The 7,851-nt window shown below is 38.6% G+C and overlaps 2 pseudogenes; one reads left to right on the top strand and one right to left on the bottom strand.

Annotated features, from left to right (window-relative positions):
- Nucleotides 1–1,783: 1,783 nt before the first annotated feature.
- On the bottom strand, nt 1,784–4,067 carry LOC140531859 (lipopolysaccharide-responsive and beige-like anchor protein pseudogene; annotated as a pseudogene).
- Nucleotides 4,068–4,210: 143 nt separating this feature from the next.
- Nucleotides 4,211–5,197, top strand: LOC140531226 (taste receptor type 2 member 41-like; annotated as a pseudogene).
- Nucleotides 5,198–7,851: the final 2,654 nt, after the last annotated feature.

Raw genomic sequence — 7,851 nt, 5'->3', positions numbered from 1 at the left:
CTAGCAAGGAAGGGGGAGAAAGGGACATGAGCACCTTACTCTGTTGAAGGCTAGAATTCTTTCAGGCACAGACATGATCACAAGATCACTGGAGATTGCTTCTCCGTGTTTTTCTCTGGAAGGGTCTCAGGCAAACTCCAATTGTGTTCCTGTTAGAAGCTTGCTCTCCTTTCTAGGGCATTCCCTTTCCATCCTTCTTTCTGGGTCAACTTGGATTCCTTGTTCATTTTCAAAATTAAAATTATTGACAGGTTTACCATTTGTAATCTCTTCCCTGTTTATTCATCATTAGGTAAAGTCCCCTCATGGAGGAATGTTCATCAAGAGAAAGAACACTTTGTCCAAATAGTCACAAAAACAGAATTCTTCTTTTTCTTTTGTTTCAATTACACATTCTATTTTATTCAATTCATCACTCAAATTGTTTTCTCATTCCAAATATTTGCTTTAGAAAATAGTTGAATGTTTAGAAAAAGGAGACCTACTCCAGTAGGTAGTAAGAGAAATATATATGGAATGTCAGTTTCCACTCAAAGATCACCACATATAAAGAAGTTATTTATGCAATACAGACTTACAAACTGATACAATCCTTTTCACAAATATATTCACAGAATTCTGCACAGCAATCCAGTAGAAATGTAGAAACAATTATGCAACAAGAAAATAACTTATTATTCCTTAGTATAAATCATGGTTCATTTCCTAAGGAGATTTAGAGGAAATTTAATGACATATTTGAACTGGATGCAAATAGAAAGTAAAAAGTGCGTTGCCAAGTGCAGCACATGAGCCGCTCACTCTGTGCTCTACCATTAGGGAGAGGTTTCTGCTCTAAAAGATAGGGAGAGGGGGATAGAAAAGCAGATTGCTAACCTGGAACTTCTACACAGGGGGAGGAAGAGGCTTGGACCCAGGATTAGTCTCAGTACTTTCACAGCCAGAATAGCAGAAATGTGCTTTGGTACCTGCTTTTAATTTCAAAGTAGGAGAGATTGCTAGCCTTTGGGTGTTTTCATCTTCCCAGTTTGGTGTGCTCTAAAAGGTTTCAGGTTAAAATTGGAAGTGGGCCACACCTGCTGTATATCCAACAATGACCCTAGTCAGAGTTGACTTCTTGCTCTTGATCACATGGCAATACCAAAGCTTTCAAAAGCCACCCCCGAAACCTCATTGTCTAGGTCTAGAATCATGCTTGAATATCAATGGAAATGATTCATCAGCAAGTTTTAGATTACAATGATCATAATTTAAACATTGCTATTTAAATTCCAGAAATTTCAGTCCATAAGAAATACAATCATTTGGAAAATAACAAAACACAAAGTCTAGTACAATAGCACAGTTTAAAATCCCTATTCCCCAGCATTATAACCCATTTCCCCATTGTTAAAATCATATTTTTCAAGATTATGGATAAAGCTTTAAATGGGGAAATGCATTTTTCATAATATAGTCTATAATAGTGGCTTAACTCACTTTATTGTAGTTTTCTTTCTATAATGGGTGAAAATAGATTTGTAATTATGATTAAATATATAGATTTTGTAACTAGAGAACCCAGCAGCCAGTTTTCTGCTTTTTTTGCCCTTCCCCCCAAAAAAGTCAAGCAAAGTCTACAAAAATAGCAATTAATTTTAAAAAATATTTTTCTGTTTGAGCAAATTTAAGTTACAATCATGTGGGATAAATATTTAGAAGAGAACAATGCTAGGGCAGGACATTGTTTTCTATGTCTGAAGTTGTCACCAGTCCTAATTCAGTTTGATTTTCATTTTCAGTATCAGGTTTGGTATTTATGATGCCATCAGTTAAAGTCATTGTAGAAAAGCACTGTGCTCCCAGACACCATACCAGTCATGATGCACCTTTGATCATAAGACAAGGCCATCGGCCGAATTCCAGCATCACACCCTGGGTAAGCAAAAGTTGTTTGAGGTCCTACACCTGCCACACCATGACAACTCCATTATCTCCTACTGTGAGCAAATACTGGCCGTCTCAGCTTAGCTGGATTGCCCTGATATTATTGTCTGTTTCCATGGTGGCCTGTAGTTTTCCATTCACACTGAATATACAGAAGATGCCATTTTCATAGTATATGACACAGTGACCCTCTCTTGAAGCCTGTATGAGTTTTGGTTTCACACAGTTTTCAGGACCCTTCAGGGTCCTTAACAAGTCTCCATTCATAGAATGCATGAGACATGGTCCTTCTTTAGAACCACTTATTACTAGGCCAAGTTCAGCACAAACTGTAGCACAAGTGATCTCATAGTCATGGCTGGTGAAACTAACTCAAGAGTGGTCATTTCACTGCCTGAGTTATCTCCATTTCCATTGTTTTTCCCATTCCAATACCAGAGAAGGAGTGTTGCATCTCGAGACTCAGAGAGGATGTAACAATTTCCTCCAATGTATGACTCAAATTGGGCAAGAAAAGTGACAACATCCCAATGTCCACATACCACTTCTATCAGTTTTCCTGTGTCTGTAGAACAGACCTGGAAACTCTTATCCCAGAGACCACAGACAAGAATATAGCAGTTATCAGAAGCGATGACAAAGCACTGGGAGTGGACCTGAATACTCTGGTCCAAAAGGTCAGTGATTTGCCTCCTGTGCATTCCTGTTTTGCTAACTATGAGAGGATTAATTTCCACTGGCAGCTGGTATAACTGGTCCTATACAGCACCTTGATGAGCAGGAAGGTTGTTCCACTTGTTCACAGCAAATAGCCTGTTAGCAGTGACTATGATCACAGTAGGAATTGCCAAGACAGGCTGGGTGTTAGCTGCTACAGGAATGACAGAGGAGTCATATGGGAACTTTAGGACCATGATAACATCCTGCTGAGCTCAATCTGTGAACATCAGTGGACTTACCTGCATGGCAGAACTTCTGGGAGGATGTGACTCTAAAAGCAGCTGGGAAGGAGTTTGTCCAAAAGTTTGGATTTGAGTTCCCACAGCCTTTTACAATATAGGATCTGTTATTGAACTCAGATTGACAACTCCCTCATAGATCAGGTAATAGAATACATTAAGGGTTCAAACTGCCTCTGGCCCTTGCTGTTTATAGCCCAAAATGATATTGATCCACTGGTGAAGCTGGTAGGAAACAAATTCACTCTCTAAGTCCAATCTGTCTATGGAAACAAAATTCCCATAGCCTATGGAGGAAGTTCAACATCAGACACAATTGTCCCATCATCCATCGCTTCAAGATTATAATTATTGAAATTGACAAACATCTCAGGAAGATAATAAAATTCAGGGATCAATTTTTTGATATCTTGACTATTATGCCTTGCTCTTGAAATAGATGATAGAATTGTCCACCTTGCAGATTTAGGAAATAAATTGTAAAAGGCTCCATTCTTAACAACCATGCAAGAACAAAGCTTGCAGTTGAGTAGTGAGTGCCGTAGTGGAACTTTGGAACTTGATCATCTTCCAATGATTTATAATGGTTTTCAAAGAATACTGCTTTTTTGGGATTCAGTGCTCATATAGGCAGAGAGGGAAGCACAATATCTAGATTCTCAAAGCCAGGGGGCTCCTTAGTGACTTCCCAGAATCGTCATCTGGCACTCAAACCTTCTTACCAAAAACTAAGCCCCCAATTCTTTTTCTTACTCCTACCTATAATGACAGGGCATCACAATCTCTACACTCCAAGTGTTGGCAGGTTGTCTGGAGGAATAGTCATGTTTTCAGGGAATAGTGTTGGGAGGTAACCTTGTGCAGTGAAAGAAACACTAGCTCACAAATTAAAGGACATGAGTTCAAATTGCACCTCTGATGTTTAATACCTGTGTGACCTTGGGCAAGTTCTTGTGTCACTGGTCTTCAATTTTTTCACTCACAAAATTTGAGGATGGGACTACATGATTCCTGAAGACCCTTCCTGCTCTTGATCTATGATGGTATGATAGAAATGCTCAATTTCCATGACAGGAGCCCAAAGAAATTATTTTCACTGATCCAGGTGAGGAATGCAAATCACATGAGGCTGGTGGAGATTTTTATCCACAAAAAACTACATGGACCTTTCCTCTCCAACATCACAGGGTTCTCTAATTATATTGTGGCTTGGAAAGAAAAGGTAGAGCACTCTCCCTGCACATCTCATCAAACAAAATAGGAGCTCCATAAATCAGAGGCCAGTAGAGATCTGAGCAAGAGATTTCATTGTAGGAATGCCTGAAATGGTGGGACCGTTCACTCTCTTTACCATGGTTCTCTATGTTCTCTTGGTCAGCCTGGGAATCACGGCTAATGGCTTCATTGTTGTGGTACTGGGAAGGGAGTGGGCTCAATGTCACCAGCTATCTCCCTGTGACATGATCCTGATCAGTTTGGGCGCCTCCCACTTCTGCCTGCGATGGGTTGGAGTGATACACAACTTTTACTATTTTGTTCACCACTTACAATATTTCAAGGAGCCTGCCTGCCAGTACTTTGGGATTCACTGGGATTTCCTGAATACAGCCACATTCTGCTTTGCCACTTGGCTTAGCATCCTCTTCTGTGTGAAGATTGCAAATTTCACTCATCCCATTTTCCTTTGGTTGAAGTGGAGAGTAAAGGGACAAGTACCTGGTTACTCCTAGTCTCCTTACTAATCTCTTTGATTGTCTCCATGCTACTTTTGGTGGGGAACAATGCTATCTACCAGTTATGCTTGGAGGGGACATCCTCTGAGAACATAATCTTATATCGTTTCACTGGGAAATTAGAAATCCACCATTTTCTCCCTTTGAAACTCATTACTTTGTCTATTCCTTGTTCTATATAGTCTCAATAGTTCCTCTGATTACTTCCCTGTGGAGATACTCCTGAAGAATGCAACATACTTCTCACTGTACCTAGGATCCTAGTACTCAGGCTCATACAGAGCTCTGAAGTCTCTGGTCTCCTTTCAAGTCCTTTGTGCTCTTTGCTTCTTGTTTATGACCACTGATGTTGCTGTCTTTTCTGCTTTTGAGAGTATTTGGTACTGGCCATGGCAAATTGTGATTTACCTGTGCTCACCTGTTTATCCCTTCATCCTTAACCTTGACATCTCCCAGCTGGGAGGGGCATTCATGAAGCTTCTTCTGCTTAAAACCTTCTGGAACAACAAGATATAATCTCCTATCTGAAAGATGCATCTCTCTCCTATACCAAAGAAAATACTGTCCTGAGGACTGGAGGAGCACAACCTTTGACCTCAATGTTTTCATCCTATTGAAGTCCAGGTAGAAATGAAACATTTTTCCCATTCCTTATTCCTGTAGTCAGATAGTCAAATGAATCTGTGACATCATGGATTTAGGAGTGTCTGACTTCCAATGAGGCCTTATTGATTCCTGTCTATTCCTGCCCATTCTGTTCCACTGTTGTCCTCTCTTGAGTTCACCGTAAGGGGTCTCCAGCCTGCATGTTGGAGGTCTTCCATTCTCCTGACATTGGAAAGTGCTGGTGGAATATTCTGGTTGTCTTTCTGCCATCTTTTACCTTTGTCACTGTGTCCTACTCTTCTAAGACAAGAAAAGAATCATGCAGATTTCAAAGGACATTTTCTTTATTTTTGAAATTATCACAGTGACTTTCTTCAAATGACCCTCAGAAAGGTCACCTCTGGATTGTCTTTCCAAAACTAAATGTTCAAGAATGTCACAGATGCTTCTTCTGTGATCTTTCTAATGTGTTGAAACCACTTTATTTTACTATTTAAGAAACTGTAAAAATTTCTTCTTAAATGTTATTTTGAAGCCTTTTACTCTAGCTAGGATAGAGGGTATTTGAAAAGTCAATGTGAGGAAATCTTGGTTGGAATGTTAATTATGGAAGGCAGGCTTCAAGAAGCTCAGTTTGCTAGAGTCAATGTCAGATACTAGATGAAGCCATTGTGAGTAAATTTCAAGGAACAGTTTTTTAGTGGGAGGGCAAAATTTATAGAATTTTCTTTGATTTTAGAGCTGAAGGGAGCTTAGAAGCCATTTACATGGGAGGAAAATAAAACCTAGAGAAATAAAATTATTCCAATGTCACACAGGTAACTTGAATTCAGGTCTTTTGAGTTCAAATCAGGGTTCTTTTCGCTAGATTAGTGGTTCCAATTTTCCGTGGATCTTCTTTAAACACCACCACCACCACAAACAAATGTATTATGAATCCCCAAGCTAATATAATAAATATTATTACTACTTGTAATAACTCAAACAACTTTTGTCCTCAAAAGCTCAAAATTAAAGTTTATACTATATAATTAAAAATATATACTTGGTACTAAATGTAGAATTATAAAACTGTGATTATAAAGCAGTTAAAAGATTTCATGTTGGATATTCTCTAAGAATTAAAAGAAGTAATTCAGTAAGACTTCATATGCTTACTATGATCTGCCAGACATTGGATTGAATTACTTTATATTTTGTTGAATAAAAATCATCTTGTAAATGAAGTAAGTGACAACTTGGAAGATGTTTGGCATAATGTTACAATCACATATCAACTTGATTTGGATTTTGGATTTCCTTTATTTGAACAAATTGTAATGTTTGTCATAATACAAAATTGTGATATTTGACTCAATACCCAAACACAATTTTAAGTCTAGTTCTGCATGGATTTTATTTCTGTATTTTGAATTATAACAAGAATAAATTGAAAATGTTTGCACACACAAATATGTAGCAGAACATGGTAGGATAATTTTATAAGTTCTGTTGCTTAGTGATGAAAATTCATCTTTATATTTAGTCAAAAATTTATAAGATAATCAATTTTGAATGTTTGTAGTCCAAATACAATTTCTTCATCCATTATCAATTCATTAGCCAGAGACAAAAAACAAATATCAATAGATTGCAAACCCAATTTAATTTATTAGAAATTTTAGGAAAATTTTTTATTGAAAGTTATTTTAAAAAATTTTAGATGATGATTGATATCTTTTTAAAATTAGGCTGATGCAAAAGCAGTTCATTTTCTATTAAGAAATTATGGGGAAAGGATTCTGGGAAGATGGTAGAGTAGGTCAGAAAACTTTTGGCTCTCCAAATTTTCTCCACAGAAAAAGACAGAGCTTGTATAGCAGTGGAAATAAACAAAAGTCAGCGTAAAGCAGTTGTTCTCGTAAGATAACCAAAGAAGATCCCTGGAAAGATCAGACCTCCAGGGACAGAGGTTCTGCTTTAGTGAAGTGCCAACTTCTCCAGGCCAACTCTACAGAATCAACAAACAATAAGTCCTGGGTTGGGAGGCAGCCTGGGGTTGGGAGGCAGCCTCAACCTTAGAAACTTTCATCTCACAGACAGTATAGGGGTCTGATGGCTGAGCAGGAGAAGATTGAAGGACCTTGTACTGTCAAGGGATGCCAAGTACAGCTGTGCTGACCAGATACTCTTGGACTGAGGCTCTGGGGAGAAGGAGCTAGCACACTTCTGGTGAGTGTAGAGAGACACGGACCCTGCTAGCAGTTGGCATTTGGAGGAGAATAGAGTCCCTGGTTTCAGTTCCAGGATAGAGAGGACAGGTGTAGTTTGCATCCACCTGAGGGACTGCAGGGAGCAAAATCACTTGTGTGACAATGTGATTTGGGGCTCTAGCTGTGGCTTAGGAGTGGAGACGAGAGCCCAAGTTTAAATCACTGGACAGACTTCAGAAAATAACAGTAAGAAAGACTTGAGGCTTGGGGCATTAATTCCCATACCTCAGGACTAGAAGTAATCACACTAATAGCTGCTAAAACAAAATAAAACAAAAAATATGAGTAAGCAAAAGAGAAGGAACCCAAGAATATATAGTTGCCAGGGGAATAGAGAAGATCTTGGTTCATATTCAGAGAAAGAAAATGGAACTA

The sequence above is a fragment of the Notamacropus eugenii genome, chromosome 3, assembly GCF_028372415.1.
Source record: "Notamacropus eugenii isolate mMacEug1 chromosome 3, mMacEug1.pri_v2, whole genome shotgun sequence".
Lineage (NCBI taxonomy): Eukaryota > Metazoa > Chordata > Mammalia > Diprotodontia > Macropodidae > Notamacropus > Notamacropus eugenii.
This window is presented reverse-complemented; position numbering and strand designations above follow the sequence as displayed.